This window comes from Falco cherrug, chromosome 2, assembly GCF_023634085.1.
Source record: "Falco cherrug isolate bFalChe1 chromosome 2, bFalChe1.pri, whole genome shotgun sequence".
Classification (NCBI taxonomy): domain Eukaryota; kingdom Metazoa; phylum Chordata; class Aves; order Falconiformes; family Falconidae; genus Falco; species Falco cherrug.
In genome coordinates this window covers 7580660-7596878 of record NC_073698.1, presented here as the reverse complement: position 1 = coordinate 7596878, position 16219 = coordinate 7580660, and the positions used below count along the sequence as shown (strand labels likewise).

The window sequence follows — 16219 nt, the reverse complement described above, 5'->3', positions numbered from 1 at the left end:
GTGTGCTGACCTGCTGCATGTGGAAAACTGAGCAAAAAAAAGCATTGCAAAGATGAACCCTGTGGCAAGGATGAAGAGATAAATGATTCACAGTTCAGCTGCAAGAAAATGAGATTCAAAGTATGAGACTGGACAGACTGGTTACAGTTTTTGGGCAAACACCCACCCTTGCTGTAGCTCCATGCCAGGCAGCTATCCACTTAAGAAATGGAGACAATTAACTTATGTATGGCAGAATTTGCACCCTGATAAGACTATTTTCCAAAACACTCTCAACAACCATGTTACCAAACAAAGTAGGGCAAATTCAGATGCCTCTGAACATGAGAATGAATGAGATGAAAACTTGAAACAAATAAATGCATTTTTCTCAGCTCACTGGGATTCAGTCAGATTCTGATGCTCATTCTTCCCATTCCTTACCTTTCAGCCATTGGCCTGCACTTTGCTGGGCATAAAGATGAAATATGAAGAGTAATTTGGGATATTAAAGATCTATTTCTTTCAAATAAAGCAGAAGTTATTACTGAATTCTCCTGAAGGCCGGAGGAAAAGGACTAGAAAAATTAAAAGGCCGAACATAATTAATGAATGCTCATTTAGAATTGGCTATCATGCAATGTCTTGGAAGCTAAATTTACAGCTGAAGAAGGCAGGCTGTATGCAGAAACAGGCTCTGGAAGGAGCTCCATGTGCACTCTGTCAGGCTGGGGGGGAAGATAGGGTGCTGTGGTTGCAGGGAGGTCCCTTCAAGCATGGAGCCGCGACACCTGCCAAAAGCCCCTCCGAGCAGAAAGTTCAGCTGCAATAAGAAGACCATGTTAAAGCACATGGTTTGATTCCAGTTGTGCCCATCTGCATACGTTTTATTCATTAGCTTCAGTGAAGTCCCTCCACACTTAAGCCTGTATTAGCGGAATGAGAATCTTGCCCTGAAAATACAGGCAGACCACAGCTGGAAGCAAATTCAAACACTTGGAAATAGAAAACAGAAAGTAAGTCATTAATTGTAAGAAAAAAACCATGACTAATGATTTTAAATTAAATAATATCTGCATGATATTTTAATTAGCAAGGATAATGTTTATTTTACTTACATAGAAGTTCTGGATACATAAATTCCAACCTACATATTTCAGTTGCCATAACAACTTGATACATTTATTCTCTTGTGTCATTTTTCATTGCATCAGTACAGCTGGTTTTTATTTTTTTAAACAAAAAAAAAAAATCCAACTGCTTTGGTTGCTACGATAACACAATATTTTTTAATTGTTCTTTTCACATCTAATTCTTCTTGAAACTAATATACTTTCCCTCCAAAGATGTTCACAGCACAGCATGGGAATTTCACTATCAATTCCAGGGCTCAGTGCTGGGTTTGCCAGAAATCCCAAGGATATGTACAGCCCTTAGCTCAAATCGCTAGTTCAGTAGTCCCCCTTAGAACACTACTCATATGGCTTGAGGTCAAGTTTTAACATAAGACCTATACAATAACAGCCCCCAGTTGGTACATTTCCCCTGAAAACCAGAAATAAATTAACGGAGTGCTAGACTCTTCAGAAAGGTGCATAGCTATAGTCGATTTGAGGCAGCAGTGGCAGCAAACATAGCTGTGGAGATGCAAAACATTAAACGACTGCAGTGCTCTCTAGGCCAGGAGGATATTACAGAGCAGTTCCCACATTTCATACACACTGTTGTAGCACACAATGAGCTTGACTTTGAATTTATCCAGGAGCAGAACTGATTCCTAAAATCTTGGGGTCTCCAAGGAGCTGGCCTAAACCTTTTTTACAAATCAAGACCATCAAATGGTGTCATGACGGGAGGAGCAGAGAGGATGAGGGTGGCCTTTCTCCCCCCACCTCCAGCTAGCTGGGCAACTCAGCGGAGCCTGCTGTTGCCTGTTCACCCTTCCCAGCTCTGCACTGCCACAAACCGAAACCCTATTTCAATTAAATTGCAGTTACTCAACTGGCAACGTTGCATATTGGTCTGGCTCCCTGTAACAACTGTAATGAGAGAGACCGTATTAATTCATAATAATTATATTAAGATGCAAGATGAGGAACTGCTTGGTAACCACTGTTCCATACAGCCGGCATAGAGTGACCTCAGATTAAAGAATAGCGCATTTATGAATATAAGGTTAGAGGTTTTGATGGAAAAGAACTAGTGCAATGGCTCCTGTGGACTGTCTTGGCCTTTGGGGGCAGCTCTTCATTTACTACTAACTATAATAGCCTCTTCAGTCAGGAGGGCTATGACGATGGCTTTCAGAGGACTCAGGAGAATCTCTCTCAGGAGAACATGAGCGTACATGTGTGTTACCACACAGTTTAGGACAAGCTCTAGCACTGTATTTTTACTGTGACAAGCATCGTAACTCTTTTTGTTCCTGATCGTACTATTCCTCATTATAAAAATGACACGTAATGTGTTAGGGTAAATTAAAAAAAAAAAAAAAATAGAATCATAACAACTCCAAAGAGGAGAAACACCCAATGGTGCTAGGTACCACATGATAACCTTGTAGGAAACACACTTAATAAGAAGTCACTCAGATAACGTGACTGAATTGATTTATTTCATGATGCACTGCAGGTCCATAGCAAATCCAAGAACAGAATCCAGCCTCCTGTCTCCACCACTGACCCACGCTGTCTCTTGCTATTTACACACACCTCCAGAGAAATCACAGAGGAGCAAACTACCACATTTCACTTGAGATTCAACTTTGTGCCCATTCTTGCCAGAAATGGTGAATTTACTCAATAGCAGTAATAAAACCAGTCCTATTTCAAGTACAGTACTGATATGTCATAAAGCGATACCCAGGAAGACCAAAGGTGTTTTACACTAATGCGAGGATATAAAGCCTGAACTAAAAAAAGACAAAACCAGGAAAACCACAAAATCAAAACCCGGGAGAATATTGTAATGACTTTTTCTTCTCAACATAGTTTTGCTTCAAGCATCCTAAACCTTGGTATAGCAGAGTATTTGTTTCAGCTATAGCCACAGGGAGGGGAAGTAAGCAGTGGCTGTCATTACAGCGGCAGGCTGCCTTGCTAAGGCATGGCTGCTGAGCCGCACAACCCTATGTACTCGTGCTGACACGCAAAAATACTGTGGCTAAACAAAACCTTCGGCAAAACACAGTGCCACCTCCCTTCATTCAGCTTCCCTCCTATAGAGCATTACAAAATGCTTTGCCCTGATATATGTAAAAGGAAAAGGACTCAAAAGGTAAGTCAAGTAGAATGACTCAGGTCATTAAAATGCAGAATATGTCATCACGCTCCCTAAATATCAACAAACAGACAACGATGTGAAGTGCAAGGGAAAACAAACATTCCCTAAACACTTTGAAGAAGGCTGGGGTTCCACAGAGCTACCAGACAATTTCCTTTGTGACAACTGCCGTGAGCTACATGCTGGGTAATAACCTGCCACTGCCTAATGGAGAGATGGCAGAAACCGCTGCTTTCATATGAGGACTCCAACTATCAACACCAACCACTGACCAAGGCTGTTAAACCATTATGGACCACACAGGGATTTCGGCTTCTGCGAGCTCGCAGTTCTAGAAGCACAGAAATGTGAGGGCAGCTGTAACTCCATTAAACAAACATCAGTGTCAACTGCATCGTGAGAAAAGGAGCAAATGCCTCATGTACCAGGCAATGTCAAGGGTGGTGGGAGGGAAGTGTCCTAGTCCATGTAATGCTCCCTCCACGCATACTACCTTACACAGCCTGTCTGATTCCTACAAAGACCAGGAAACCTCCAGCAGTGCCAGCTGAAGCTGATAGTCCTTTACATGAAAAACAGTGTCCTTGTCACAGTCCACTGACACCAGGGTCCAGTTCACACGATCAGAAGGGGAGCCTGGATGAGGCGATAAATCCAGTCTCTTGAAAACAGTTTCTGACTCTGCAACACCTCACACTAAAGCTGTCTGCAGCTTTATGCATTTGGAATGTGTCTAGGCAGTTTAGATAATTCCTTCTCCTTTTTGTTGGGATGTATCTAACATCAAGGTGGCTGGCTCAGGTAGAGAAGTACCTACAGGCTTGGAGGAATGCCAGATGGAAAACTTAATCAAAAATATCTGAAAATATTTTCATTGTTGATGAATATTTGCTTGAAACATCCTGGATCGCCTTTACGTACTAGCTACTCTACAAGCTCACTTCTCATTAGCAAGGTCTCAAATTCCAATTCAGGTTGTATTCAGAAGCCTCATAAAAACATCGGTGTTTGTTAATGTCAACAGCACACCACTGTGTGATATTCTATATATGGAGCTGTCCTGGTTTTGGCTGGGATAGCATAAATTTTCTCCCTAGTAGCTGGTACAGTGCTGTGTTTTGGATTTAGGATGAGAATACTGTTGATAACAGACGGATGTTTTAGTTATTGCTAAGCAGTGTTTACACTAAGTCAAGAAGTTTTCAGCTCCTCACCCCACCCCATCAGCAAAGGGGCCGGAGGGGGCACAAGAAGGTGGAAGGGGACACAGCAGGGACAGCTGACCCAAACTGGCCAAAGGGATGTTCTATACCGTACAATGTCAGGCTCAGTACATAAAGGAGGCAAAAAGCTGACCAGGGGCTACTGCTTGGGAACCGGCTGGGTATCAGTCAGCTGTGGTGAGCAGTTGCACTGTGCACCACTTAGTTTGTATATATAAAAGAATTAGAATCATTATCTTCCTTTCCATTAAACTGGCTTTAATTCAATCCTCAAATTCTTCTTCTTTCCCAGTTCTCTCCCCCATCCCACTGTTGGAGGGAGGGAGCAAGTGGCTGTGTGGTGTTCAGCTACCTGCCGTGTTAAACCATAACAGTAGCCCATTGTTCGCAAGCTATTGCTTTTTTACTATCAGGACAACTCTACATCTCACTAGCTTAAAAACTAAACGTCAGACTGGCGTTTCACTAGCTTAAAAAGCTGAAGTTAAGCAAGATCATCTTCTTGACACTTTTTGTGCAGTAATTAGTAAAACAGGGTTCACAAGAGGTGCCCCTGTAAGAGATGACCAGTTTTAACATTGCATTTTTAAGGGCTACCGGCAAAAATGCGGTTTCTACTATTAAGACAAATACCTGCAAACAGCGATGTAATTTTACAGTTTGGAAACATCGCAATGCTTGTTTTCTTAGCTATGGTTAACTAGGAATCTTCCACAGATTTGTGACCAACTACCTGATCACAAGGCACAAAGCCAAGCCAAGCCTCCCCCGTCTTTTGGCTGGGCTGCAACAAAGCACTGTGAAGCTGGACACAGAGTCTCTTGGTTTTCTGAGTTCACTACGATATGAACACGCTGCTCAGCACTGAGCAAGGACATCCGATCAGTCCTCTGCTCTCCGTGATGGCTCTCCATAGAGCAGAGCCACGATATAAAAGAGGTCTGTGGTCCTTGTTCAAGGGTAAGACTATCATCACAATTTGTAAGTGAAGAGCAATAAATGACAATTCTAATCCTCAAAAGTAACAGAAGTGCCCACTGTGGGTGCAAAGACGTGTGCGTGTGTGTCAGGCACATTCCCCAGGTGGGAACAAAAGCAAGGAAGCTAAGAAATAAAAGTTGTACTGAGTTAAGAAACAGCATTAAGATGTACACAGATAACTGCAGAAGATGGACTGCATCAGGCAACAGCACAGCCAGCATCCTGAATACTGGAAACTCTTGTTACAGGCTTGCTGCTGACCTAGCAAAGATACCGATGGGTACCCTGGAAACATTTACTGTCAAAAAAGTACAAGATAACTCAAAAAAAGACTAGCGATTATGTAAGTGGAGGCATATGTCCGTTATGAATCTTCCTACTCCTTGGGAAGAGACAAAACTGTCTGTTTTGTTGCCTCTGGTTTTCTACAAACTACACCACTAAAAAAATGTGTGAGAGAAGACACCAGTCTGACGTAACAAGTGACCTGAAATCTCTCAGCGGTTCCTTTCAGTCCTTCTCACTGTAATTAAATTCCAAAACATACAGATCAAACTTGTTGTAGTGGTTCATTAAAACAATAACAATTTAAAAGTAACCAATCGCTGTTTCCACCGGAGTTTCAAAAGCTTTCTGCTGAGAAAGCGGACTTCAGATCCGCTACATCTGTTAGTCCTAATTGTATATTTTTTTACCAGCTTGCACAGCACCTGTTTGCCTTTTCTCTTCTCAGAAAGAGATACCTTGACTACCTGAAAGTGCTGAGCTAAAAAAAAAATATACAGTGACAGAGCACAGCATTTCAACAAGCCAGATAGGCTCCCCTACACATCTGCAAAGCACTGGAGGGTCTGGGAAACCTTCCTCGCTTTGGTCAGTCCTTTCAGCCAAGCAATTTATGCAGCTGCAACAGTGAACTGGACACCACTACCAGGGCTATAACTATATAGTCACAAGGCTGACGTGCTGACAAAAAAGCAGAAGCAGCCATACGTATCAGCCAAAGCAACGGCTGGACTGCTGCAATCATTCCCAGGCACAGGGAGCCATTAGCGGGTTCAACCATTTTCCCCCATCAGCATCGTGTAGGTCTACGCAGGCTGATGAAAGCGTGAGATTCAGCTAACATGACATTTTTTAAACATGAGCTATTTGAAGCTGTATTAAAAATTCAGTTTCAGAACTCATACGTTAAACTAGTTTTCTGAGTGTGGAGGGAATAAGCACCTTGCAGAGACACAAGGCTGCAGATACACAGCCACACTTTCCACCTCCTTTGTGCTGCTGCAGGGGGCTTCTGCTCCATCAAACTGTCCATTTCTGTTCAAGACAACAGAAACTGGAGAAATGTGAGCAAGCTGTGGGGCAATATTGATCAACAGGAAGAGAACGGCATTACCAGGAATGATTGTTATGACTGCAACCACCTCTTCTGGGACAAAAGACAATTTTAAGGATGAAATGAGATAGTCTCACAGCTCTTTCTGAAAAGCTTCTGCACACTGGAGGTGCCAACACCATGAAAGCTCCTCACTGAATATATGTCACGAAGAGGTGAGGACGGAGACGTGGAGGTCAGTCGCTAGAGAGGTACAGAAGTAGACCTGCAGAGAGAAGACAGGCCATGACAGACCTTAAAAGAAAGACAAATGGAGTGGTGTTGATACGGTGGAAAGGTGGAAGGCAACAGAGGCTTCCAACAGCAAGGAAAACATGGTTAGAGAAACCAGCCCAGGAAGTGATCCCTATACTTGGATGGGTAAATAGATCAAGATTACATGGAAAAAGAAACACGTTCCTGAAGGCTCTTTTCAAGGAGGAGGAGAATGGCCAAGGGTGAAATTCACTCCTTCACAGCCCACAAAGGTCCAGAGAAATGCTTTGTTCATGATCAACCTAAATATTACAATGGCAAATAAGCAGTAAATTGACTCATCTCTAAACCAGGAACAGTTTTCACTGTAACTTGTGACACATTAAAGTGGTACGGGTGATAGTTAAGCACAGTGGTAGGGGTGATAGTTAAGCACAGTCAAGTGTGTAAAATGTACAAGCTGAAAATGCGTAGTCCTGTGGTTCTAGTCATAGAAAATTTGTAACTATATTATACGTTAAAAATGTGGAGAGAAAGGATATTTTCAAGTTGACAGCTTCCCTTTAACTTCCCAGGTTGTTACATTTGGGATTGTATTTACTATTTGTTAAAACCTGCAAGTACTTGTCCCAGTTTATAAAAAAAAAAACCAAGCAAAGCAGGGATGATATTTTCTCTTTCATATATATTTATCTCAGCGAGCAAAGATATATGCACCTATCCAAGAAATCACTCCCAGGGTGATCTTTATACGATCCAGAAGTCTTGGGGTGATATCTTTCTTTATTCTTGGAAACTATTTAAGAAGCATTTTAATAAAGAAGTATTGGTAGACTGCAGAAATATATAATGGGCTCTTAGACCTCTCTACAGAGACCTGTGTCCTTTGCACATGGAGGGCAGTGAATTCTCCTGCTTAGCTGCTCAGATTAGTGAATGATCAGAGTTAATAAACGTGTGAGTGAGACAAATTGCTCTGAAATATTTTTAGAGTGAAAGTTAACTAGAGTACTTTCATCCCTGAATATCAATTTTACAGAACCCTCACAGTTTTACAGGGCAAAGAACTATATTTTTATGAGTTGATGTATTTGTTTTGGTAGGTGGTTCACATATAACTTCTCAAAATCATATTAGAAACAATGAATTATATCACACACACTTCAGAGGAACTGCTGGCTTGTGGTAGAAGCCTGTTGGCACATTCTGATATTTTTACATAGGTATTTTTTCAGATTACTCTGATATGCCCTTGTTAAAACCTATCATGTTTCAGAAAAATTATTTTAGAAAAGAATATGTTAAAATTGCAAAGCTTTTTGTTAAGTGGTAGATCTAGTAGCTAAAGATACTATGAAAATATCATTTTTGACCTTGGTACACAGAAGTGGAATTTACACAATAGTCTGACCTCAGTGCTTACCACAATAGAGACCCATTGCTTAATTAAAAGTTTGGCTAATTCTGTATACTGGTTAATATTCAGGCACATTTTTATTGGGGTAAATTATTGTTTCTGGACCCTAGCAGCTGCTCTGGCCTGCTCCCAATCCTTTGCAGATGTAATAACAAATCCCAGATCAGAAAACTGCCTAGAGGTTGTTTGACAGGCATATTATAGGAACGTTAAAAAGAAAAAATAAAAACAAATAAACCTGCTGTGGTGGATGTGACTCTTCCATCACTGCTGATCTGGTTTAGTTTGTTTAATGCTGAGATCCCAGTTCTGTTCCCCCTCCCACCAACGTCAGTAGAAAATAATTGTTAAGCTAAACAAACAATTGTTCAATTAAATCAAATATCTCTGTCAGAAAGGAATTATCAGACCAGTAAGCCCTCTAAACTCCCATGCAAGGCACAGCAACATGAGGGTGATGTTAAAATAAGAGTGAGAGGCAACAAAGGAAAAGGCTTTTCCTAGGAGCACATCTTTTGCCATCTCCTTGTGTCTGCGTGGAGTTCGAAGAACAATGTCTAGTTCCAAGACTTGCCCAGCAGGACAGAGATTTTCTGTTTAGAGAGCGGCATGACATGCATGCTGCCCTGCTCTGTGTCACGACTCCATCGGAAAACTCTCCTGTAGGGATTCAGGTTACTAGGGGCAGAACACGACATTCTGGAGCATTTCTGTCCACAGGATGACACTGTTCTTGGTTTAGAACAAAGACATTGGCCTGACCACATAAAAACACACTCAGAAGCAGCTCTGAAGCGATATTTAACAGACGTGCTGGCACTCGAGTTATTGACAAGCTACAGAACAAATAACAAATTTATAAATAGAGACCCATAGCTGCAGTTAGTTATAAATAAGGTTTTTAATAACACAGTGACTTTGCAGTTACCCATTTCTAGTTAGTTAAACCATTTGAGGAGGCAAGCATATAAAATAATCTCTGCAAGTAAAACCTTATTAATGCATAAAAAAATACAACTGCAAAGGTAATTTATATTAACAAAAAAACATTCAGCCAAGCTTCAGCATTGCTGTTAAACAATGATCTAGTTATGGTTGCTACACATCCTTGGCGCTGAAGGAACACAACTAGCAAAACATAAACCAGGATGTCACTTATACAGTACCCCTTAAAAAGACTGCTGCCTTCCTGAAGGAGAACTTAGTGCCAAACAGAATTACATGGGAATTGGCTCTGGTACAAAATCAACCCACAGACACAAACTGCATTTGATCAGATAAATGTATACTGTAGGAGCTAAATCTAGTGGAGAAACAGACACATAAAACTGAATGTTTTGAACACTTCTAATACAGCATTATGGTTGACTCTTGCATATTAAGTATAATCACTTAAACAGAATCATATTTGGCTCCTGGGGGTAAACCAAACCATACAAATTAAGCTGTACCCAGTTATAAACAAAGAACACAAAAAATCCATAGAAGAAACTGAATTTTTAGAGGCACATCTAGAAGGGTCTTGCAGGTCCACATTTTTTTAGACAATCTGTTAGTGTGAAACAGATTAACAGTTTGATAATTGCTCCAGGCAGAAGACTTTTAAGTAAGAGGTTTACTACTGGAACTTTTAACAAGCCAGCACTTAAAGGACAGAGAAGCAATTACAATGTTTATAACAGCTGGGTATAAGGATAGCAGGCATTCCTGAAGCAAGCAGAAATAGGATTCATTTTGCATGCCGCAATTGACTGTCTTGGCAAAATGAGCCTCTAGCACAAGAAATGCATGGAACAACAGGAATTAAATGGAGAACTGGAATCTTTGGGGACCATCTCAAAGCAATGATAATATCACACTGTGCTGAATGGAGATTGCGCACGTGAGATCGGTGTGTGATGACCAGACTTGCACAGTAATTGCAAATGATTCTTGTTCAATATGCTGGAAGTATCTGCACCGTATGCCCTATAAGTAAATAGTCTTTTCATGCTATGATGATAAAGGGACAAGCAGACCTTCAGCTACCAGATTTATATACAAGAGCAACAGCAGTGTTCCTTCACCTCAATTTTCCATCTGAATAAAGGTCAAAACATTGCTGACCAGAAATAAGTAGCACTGGAGACCAAACTAATGAAAACAGAGGTTGAAACAAGGGTAAATTTATGTCTTCTAATGAGCTTCTGGAGCTGAGCACAAGCCTGTAGCTTCAAGCAGTGTTAATATTGTCATAGCTAAAGAGCAATTCAATTTTTGTTTTACCAGATGGATACCTCCATCTAGGTACTTTTATGTTCTTCATTATTGTATTTTCTGAGCATCTCACAGTTTTAATTCTGTCTATCTGCACATTTAAGCGAGAGGCATCCTTTACCTAGTGACTGTTTAACGCAATGCAGAGAGTCCTTGGAGAGAAAAATACTTTTTCCCAGGCAAGTGACCATTTGCTAAGCTGAGGAGCCAGGCTCAGACCTGCACACCCGCCTCTCAGTCCCCAGTCACCCACTAACTGCTGCACAATTGCAAAGGTTTGACAGCAGAGACGGACAACAACTTTCCCCAGCCTTACCTGGAACTGGGTAGGGCAAGAGCACTCCTTCAACAGTGGAAAACCTGAATTTAAACAGCTTCCAGCTGAATCCCTATCTCACATTTCCTAGGAGTGAAATCGGTCTTCTCTATCCAGCAGGGACAATTTAAGAGCCCTAATTTTAAGAAAACACTTTCAAGCTGTGAATGCTGGTCTTATAAAGCTTAGTCCAAAGTAGTAATGAAGCTCTTTGGAGGAGGCAAAATCACAAAGAAACGCTGTCTTCATGATTTTCAGCAGCAGATCGGGCACTTCCCCAGCCAGTACGCTAGCTGCGGTGAATAGCATGCTGAATGTTTATAAAATAAGGTAATGCTGAGTTTCCCTGCACTGAGTGCTTTCTGTGCTTCTAGTCCAAACAAATTAAGATTAGACTTGCAAAACAGCTGAAGCGCCCATTATACAGGCTTGCCCTTTTCTTACTCTTCCTGTAGCATCTGCTCCTGGCCCCTGCTAGAAGCCAGATACCAGGGTACATATGCAAGGCAATTGTTGTTTAGTTTAAGCCAATGCAGATGCTTTATTACTGCAACTTGAAGTGACTCAGCTTAAAAGTAGCGAGATCCTCAGAACTCAGGAGGCACGTTATGGTTGTAGTGTCAGCTCTCCACAGCCGTGTCCTCAAGGGTAGCTACCTGGCATTTGTTTGTTCCCAAAACAAGCTTGGCTGCGCCATATCAATCAGCTCAATGTCTAAGCACTCTCAGCATCCACAAACTACGTGTTCCTGGCACACCTTCACAGCCTGCTCAGTTAGGTGATCTCCAAACACACTTCCTCCCATATGTTCCACCAACCCTCCTGCTGAACCCAGCATCCCGCATGCCCTAAATGCAGTTTGAGAGAGACGAACGTATGGGCCCTGTGACAGTGCCTCACATACTAGGCATGTGGAGTGAGTTTCTTAATCTTTTCTGTTAAATTATCCCACTTCAATTTGAATATATGTGGTGGTGACAATGGGGAGATGGAGAAGAGCTAACAGGGAGAAGGACTTTGCATCTATGACTCTTCAACACTGATGTTTGGGTACCTGGTGGGGATGGAGGATTCCACCCTTGGGTATGCTGAAGATGGCAAAACATGCTGTAACTTTAATACTCATCAGAGCAGTAATAATTATAAACTCTAGGCTATAGAGTCATGTGTCAGCGCTCTGTCCTAATGAATATTTAATTATTCCATATAAATTGGCAACACTCCAACAAGATAAAGCAAAATACCAGCTGGCATAATGCATAGTACACTCTCACGGGTGAGAACAGAAGCACTACCAGCTCTGCTCAAGAAGGGAGATGAATATGGATTTCTACATCCCTGGAAAAAGTTCCAGCCAAACAGCTTCTTCATAAGGAAAAATGTATCAACAGTGCCTTTACACACATCGCAAGAGGAGTCTAGCTATGGTCTTATTTACAAAAAAGAGATCATGATTCTGAACGTCAATTAGGATAAAGTATCAGTGTCGTAATGAAGCAGATTTAAGGGAATAACACCTTGCCCCATTTTTTGAATTCTTTACTTGTTAGTTTATAGGTGTGTCCTGGGTTTTGTGGAGCTTAATTTTTTAATTTTTTTTTAAAACCTTCTTTTCTTCCCACCATGCGGTGCACCACAGGATATGGTCCTTAACTGATACCTGGACATGGTGAGATGCCTCAAACACTGTAATTACCAGTTCCCTTTTGTGACTAAGTTCTTAAGTCCTTCTCTCAAACCTCACATACAGCCCTTCAGGAAGTACCCAGAACAGCAAGGAATTAAAACCTGCAGTTCCCAAATCCTGAGTTAGCATTTTCATTAATATACAAATCTTGCAGAGTAGTTTCCAGGATCTTTTTATATATACATGGAGATACAGAGACATATATAATGCCTGTGCTGTCAAGACCCATTGCCTTCCACAGTGCCCACACTGCTCTTTGTTTTGGAAAATAAAATATTTCATAACTCTAACAGCTCCTTTGAGAAGAGTCTGAGCCAACTAAATATTTTCTTTCCCATAAGACCTGATTTTTCATTAGGACCCAGCATTTGTTGCTACATGGGCATGTTAGCTAAAATCACAACACTGCTGAGGAAAATCAGGTCACAAAGGTCATTTTAAAAGACTGGGGGAAAGAAAAGCAGAGAACTTAGAAGCTCCTGTTATTATATATGATTAGTTAAACATATGTTTAAGTGCTTTATGGAACAGCCCTGAATAAATTGTTCTCCATGCCTACTGTGAATTGGATAAAAACTAATGGGTTCTAATTGCAGTTAGAGAAACTCCAGTTTGTCATCAGGAAAGACTTTCTATCGGTGAGGAAATAAGTTACCTGGAGAAGTCGTTGACTCTCCACCGTGGGAGGTTTAAAAGAACAGATTAGACAAACATGTCAGGAACTGATCAAACAGTTGACCTGCCCTAGGGCAAGAGAATGGACAACAAGAATTTTTAGGTCTTCCTCAGGACTGTATTCTTGACTTCTTAGACCATAACTAACAGGTTGCACTTCCTTAATTTATTACCCAACATGCCACATTCCCTGCTTGCTGTATGAACATACGAAACAAGTAAGAGCCTTCACAAGTAAAGCCTAGTAAACGTTTTTAGTGAATACTGAACCTGCCTCAAACAACGTTTCATTCATTCTGAAACCATCCACCAATTTAAATTGATTTTGTCAAGTTGGATTTATAGGAGGGAAAACAACAGGTATAGTTTCACACCAAAAAAATATCAATCGTATATGTCCTTTCTTCCTTACTCACTAGCACTCACCCAGTGAAATTATTTTGGTCTATGATATTTAATTCTCTGCCAGACACATTGCCACATATATTTAGTTCCTATACAGGGTGAAATGGAATAATAAAATTATGATAGGTAATATTGCATTTTGCATCTGGAAACATTGATGTCACCTATCATTTGAATAGCCAACAAAGCTGTTAACAGTGGAGTTAACAGTTCAAAAAGGATGTGGTCTGAAGGCATAGGCCATACCAAAACATTTAGCAATTTCATGAGGACCAGGAGCTCCTTCAGGGTCAATACCTGAACAGCAGAGTTCAGGTTTTACCAGAGTTTAACAAAAAGCTTGCAAGTAAAAAAAAAAAAAAAAAAAAAAAAAAAAAAAAAAACACCACTGGAAAGAAAAAAAAAAAAGGAAAAAGCAGCAAACCCTAATACATTTTGTTAATTCCGTTGTTTGTAGCCATGGGGTGCTGTGGGGGGGGTCATTCACGCTAAAAATATGGATGCAACTGTTTCTGGCACATATGGTGAACTAACATATTCCCCTGACTTTTCTCCTGCTTTTGCAAGGGCCACGCAGAATTAGAGTCTCCGAGCCTGGGAGATGTCTCTCTTTCGAGACATTCCCCAAGAATGATGGGAGATTATAGGATGGATCGTGACCACCCTTTCATCCCTCTTAATTGCTGAAGATCCAGTCCCAATATGTAAGATACAGCATCAGTTTGTTACAAACCTCTATGGTAATCACAGATGCCAGGTGCAAAAGCATAGAGACCAGCAACCCCTGTATTGCGAACTTGTATTGTATTGCAAACAACAATCTAAAAACTTTTCTGTTACCTGAAAGTCTACACTTTCAGAAAAGCAAATACATCAATGCAAAGGAGGTGTCACAGGATGCTTGACCTGGATAGAGAAAGCTGCTTTCCTTTTTTATCAACAATTAAGACTGGAATAAAAATACAGAAAAAGAACAAATGTATATAGAAAAACAATATATAGACAGCCAAGTCAAGTGAAAGGCATGAAAGGCCTCTGGACTGAATGACCACACTTGGGCTTTTATTGCAGAAGAACGCTGCATGGAAGAGGGGAGTGTAATTTGGGACGTGTAATTGAGGATGGAAAAGGAAAGTACAAAACCAGTGTTTCCCATAAGGAACAGAACAGACCATGAATAAGAATTTATGTGATGTATAAGATTATCCAGTTACATTTTCATAAGGCAATTTCTCATAGAAAGCAAAGTACTGTATTGGATTTGTACAGCAGCTGGCACATTCAGCATGTGCTAATCAGTTCTGACTCGGAACTGCTGATAGTTTGTTGTGCTGTTGGAAGGAAAAAAAAAAAACAAGCCACAAAAGCCTATACTTCCAGTCTGTTTTGACTGTGGTTGGACCCTTAAAACACATGCAGGTGTGATTTTTAAAGGGACTAAACGTTCTGTGCTGCCATTACACTGATGAAATTTATGGATAGACAGAAAACTTGAAAATGACAATACCCTGACTGCCAGGGGTACAGACTCCAACCCTGGCTTGAAATGGCTATTCCAGTTTCTAACCAAGTTTCCTATTGCTTTGCTTGAAATCAGAACGTCATTTTCAATAAAAGAAGCAAAATTTGGAGTTAGTCCTATACATTCTATTTTTCTCAGCATAGAATTTGCAGTTTACATCCCCCTAGACAAGTCCAGCAGCACACCCCTCAGACAGCAACAAGGTTAAGGAAGACGGGGTTGAGGGTCAGATACTTTGAGGAGGCTGGAATAACAAGAGTGTCTGTGATCCGCTGTCTTTGTCGGGTGTTTCAAGAGATAACACACTGGAATACACTTTCACCATTTTAAAGCATATAGCTTTGTGCAAAGAAAGGCAGAGATTAGCTAGCAGTGTCTTTAAGCTGAGACTCAAATGTTAAATCATTCATGATATATATATATATATAGTACATTAATGTTAAGACTCATTTGTTCTTATTTCACTCAAAATCAGACTGCTTGTTCTCATTAATTCTGCAAGCTTCTTTTGCTAATTAATTTTTACAATAAAGTTCTTCATGTCTTCAGAGAGTTTTGTTCTAGCTGCCTGCAATTCCGATTTATCGTTTTAAAGAATCACATATAAAATGGCACATAGAACTACAATTTGCTTCTGGTTTTTTTTGTTTTTTTTGTTTTTGTTTTTTTTTTTTAAGAGGAAAGCTCTGTAAAATAGTCATGCCTATGGAAAGTGCTTTGGAAAAACATGTAAAACTTGAAATTCCTTTCTTACCATAAGAACAATGGAAATTTTTTATACAGTTCCTTCATCTTTGATTTTGGCCTGGATATTTGCAGTTTGCAGTCTATGCCCACTTTATTTCTGTCTCTGTGTTTAAGAACAAAGCAATTCATTGCTTG

The 16219-nt window shown here is 40.6% G+C and overlaps 1 protein-coding gene across 9 annotated transcripts in view; it reads right to left on the bottom strand.

Moving 5' to 3' along the window:
* The window catches only part of DLG2 (discs large MAGUK scaffold protein 2), a 1040325-nt gene that overhangs the window by 900599 nt on the left and 123507 nt on the right, over positions 1 to 16219 (bottom strand). The window lies entirely within an intron of this gene.